At 42.7% G+C, this 4,033-nt stretch overlaps 1 non-coding gene across 1 annotated transcript; it reads right to left on the bottom strand.

Moving 5' to 3' along the window:
• trnav-cac (transfer RNA valine (anticodon CAC)) lies at positions 1–73 on the bottom strand. The gene has a single exon. It is a non-coding gene; the product is annotated as a tRNA-Val (tRNA).
• Between the last annotated feature and the right edge of the window lie 3,960 nt (positions 74–4,033).

Below are 4,033 nucleotides of genomic sequence, written 5' to 3'. Positions count from 1 at the left end.
TGTTTCTGCCCGGTTTCGAACCGGGGACCTTCCGCGTGTGAGGCGAACGTGATAACCACTACACTACAGAAACAACTGATAGCATAGCGCCGCCAATTGGCCTGGCCACAATGTTCAACACCATTGTGTTGCCGCAGGTTTGAATGGTTATACTGAGAGCCCATGTCACTCAATACAAGACAAAAACAGTTTCTTTCAACCTGCTTTCTCAACTTATCTTGAACTTCAACCTTTAAAAGCGGTCGCCCGGCAAATATCGAAGGAAGCAATGATTTCTGCTCAATCATTAATGCATCATTCTCATCTTCCTTCGAATAATTTCAACCAGTTCTACCCAGTATTTGTTCGTTGTTCAATGTTTAATATTAATATATTATTATTATCATTCTATGATGATGATCATTCTCATCTTCCTTCGAATAGTTTCAACCAGTTCTACCCAGTATTTGTTCGTTGTTCAATGTTTAATATTAATATATTATTATTAATTACATATCTCCTCATTCTGAATGAAATATCTCCGAAGTCGACAATATTGAATTGCAAACATGAATCGAGTCACATGTCACGGTGCTTAATTGAGATTGACCACAATCAGCTTTTAAACAAAATCAAATATCTTTCAAGGGAATAGATTTAAGAATGACTTGTTAGTTATACTTGATCCCTCTTTATTCTGTGTGTGAAACACTCAGACGTCTAAATTCCATTCAGCTGCAGGAAAGTCCAGTAGATCCGCACTGATTCTCGATTTCCTCAACTGTCTGAGTGGTTTTCCCTATTTCTTTACTCTGAAGAACGATGTTAAAATAATGGTTCCGCGCAATGTGCGCCATTTCCTCGAGTTCAGTTACAGTTTCACTTGTGTCTGCCTTTTTGAGCACACAATCCTATTAGACATGGTTCAGATGATGATTCACTTTGTTAGTCTGCATCAACAAAGCCATTAAATTCTGTTGTGGACTGAATGAGTTGCTGATATGTCCACGGTGTCAAAACAGCAGCATCTATTTCCTCTCATTGCGTCATAAAAATACAAGATCTCTGATTTTGCTGAAAGATTTTGAGGCCGAGGTCAGAGCAAAAATAACATGGCTTTAATATTGAGTTTCGGATAATGTTCAACAACAAATTTCAATCATGTAAACTTGCCTCACCTTAACGAACAAATTTTAATAATATTTCGGCATGGTTTTGAACGAGGGATTTTCCGTGTGTGAGGCGAATGCAACCACCATAACACTACAGAAACTGCTGGCGTCCCTAGGACCCAAGGGGAATCTCTTGAAATGTTGCAACACTCATTGGGACTGCTGTAGACATATTGATCCAAGAATGATTTTGATTTGATTTGATTTATTATTGTCACATGTATTAACGTACAGTGAAAAGTATTGTTTCTTGCGCGCTATACAGACAAAACATACCGTTCATAGAGAAGCAAATGAGACTGTGCACTTTGCAATGTTACAGTCATAGCTAGGGTGTAGAGAAAGATCAACTTAACGCAAGGTAAGTCCATTCAAAAGTCTGACAGCAGCAGGGAAGAAGCTATTCTTGAGTCGGTTGGTACGAGACCTGACTTGTGTATCTTTTTCCCGAAGGAAGAAGGTGAAAGAGAGAATGTCCGGGGACGTGGGGTCCTTAATTATGCTGGCTGCTTTGCCCAGGCAGCGGGAAGTGTAGACAGATTCAATGGATGGGAGGCTGTTTGTGTGATGGATTGGGCACAATCACGACCTTTTGTAGTTCCTTGCAGTCTTGGGCAGAGCAGGAGCCATAGCAAGCTGTGATACAACCAGAAAGAATGCTTTCTATGGTACATCTGTAAAAGTTGGTGAGAGTCGTAGCTGACATGCAAAATTTCCTTCGTCTTCTGAGCTCGTGGAGGTGTTGGTGGGCTTTCTTAACTATAGTGTCGTCATGGGGGGACCAGGGCAGATAGTTGGTGATCTGGAGACCTAAAAACTTGAAGCTCCCGACCCTTTCTACTTCGTCCCTGTTGATATAGACAGGGACATGTTCTCCTTTACGCTTCCTGAAGTCGATGACAATCTCCTTCATTTCGTTGACATTGAGGGAGAGATTATTGTTGCTGCACCAGTTCACCAGATTCTTTACCTCATTCCTGTACTCTTTCTCATCATTGTTTGAGATCTGACCCACTACGGTGGCATCGTCAGCAAACTTGAAAATCGAATTGGAGGGGAATTTGGCCACACAGTCATAGGTATATAAAGGAGTATAGTAGGGGGCTGAGAACACAGCATTGTGGGGCACTGGTGTTGAGGATGATCGTGGAGGAGGTGTTGTTGCCTATCTTTACAGATTATGGTCTGTGAGTTAGGAAGTTCAGGATCCAGTCACAGAGGAGGTGCCGAGGTCCAGGTCACGGGGTTTGGAGATGAGTTTCGTGGGAATAATAGTGTTGAAGTCTGAGCTATAGTCAATAAATAGGACTGTGTCCTTGTTATCTAGGTGATCCAGGGTTGAATGCAAGGCCACGGAAATGCCGTCTGCTGTGGACCTGTTGCGGCGGTAGGCAACTGTAGTGGATCCAGGTAGTCCGGGAGGCTGGAATTGATTCGTGCCATGACAAACCTTTCAAAGCACTTCATAATGATGGATGTCAGAGCCACCGGCCGATAGTTATTCAGACACGCTGCTTGATTTTTCTTAGGTATCGGGATGATGGTCGCCTTCTTGAAGCAGATAGGGACCTCAGATTGTTGTAATGATTGAAAATGGTTGGCAATGGCAGAGAACAATAAGAGGCCCTTCGACCCACCATGCCTCTGCCAGTTATTTTATGACGAGCTACCAAACTGCTGTGTCGGTGCGGGCTTGGTGGGCCGAAGGGCCTATTCCTGTTCTGCACTGTTCTTTGTTCTCATTTCAATTTCCTCCTCTCATTCCATGAAGCTGATTTTTCTCCCTTTCAAGTCATTGTCCAATCCCCATTTGAAGAAGGAGTTTCTGTGGAGTCCTTGTACAGTTTGCTTTAAGTATCAACGTTTCCCTGACCCGATGGCATGAAGTATTGGATATAGCTTCCCAATATAGTTTTCAATGTAAACATATATTTATTTATGCAATTGATCTCATATCAAATTTGCAAAACGACTTTAATCGGATGAAGCATCTCCTCACTATTTCGGAATCATATCTAATGTAACTACATTAACACCACAACTTTCCACAGAGTGTGGAATATAACAGAGGAGAATGAATCACCTATACCTGAAGCAATTTCCTTGTGTTGTCCCGAACATCCGATCTGACAACCTCGAGAATGGGTGGGGAACCTGTCTTACCTACAGTGACCTCACACGGGGTGGCACGGTGGCACAGTGGCACACTGCTGCCTCACAGCGCCAGGAACCCGGGTTCGATTCCTGGCTTGGGTCTGAGTGGAGTTTGCACGTTCTTCCTGTGTCTGTGTGGATTTGCTCCAGTTTCCTCCCACAGCCCGAAAGACGTGCTGGTTTGGTGCATTGTCATGCTACATTTCTCCCTTAGTGTACCCGAACAGGTGGCGGAGTGTGGCGACTAGGGGATTTTCACAGTAACTTCATTGCAGTATTAACGTAATCCTACTTGTGACATTAATAAATAAACTTTAAATAAGATACGGACACATCCAGAATATGTTTGGCTGTAAAAATAAATACATCCATTATTGCTTATTCTCCAAAAGTGTCGACCATTGATGAGAAATAGATTTCTGGCTGTCCTTGTTGCTAAAATGGACAGTTCCATCGCAATGAATATTTAACACGATATTGCCGCACTGACATGACCCCAGGGAATTCCAGTTCAGGAAGTTTACTCTGGAGCTAGTACGTTTTTGGGATTGTCAATGAGTGAACTTCTCTTGAGTGTGTCAGTGGCTGTGTTAATCTGTTTGTTTATCTTCCCCAGTGATTGTCTGTGTGTCTATGTTTGAGTCGATCAGTTTGAGAATCGATCACTGTGTTTACTTGTCCCTGTGTCTATGCTTTTGTTGATTCTGTGCGGTATACGAGGCTTCTAG

This window comes from Mustelus asterias, unplaced genomic scaffold (assembly GCF_964213995.1).
Source record: "Mustelus asterias unplaced genomic scaffold, sMusAst1.hap1.1 HAP1_SCAFFOLD_100, whole genome shotgun sequence".
NCBI lineage: Eukaryota > Metazoa > Chordata > Chondrichthyes > Carcharhiniformes > Triakidae > Mustelus > Mustelus asterias.
Note: the sequence above shows the minus strand (reverse complement) of the source record. Positions and strands in the feature narration are given on the sequence as shown.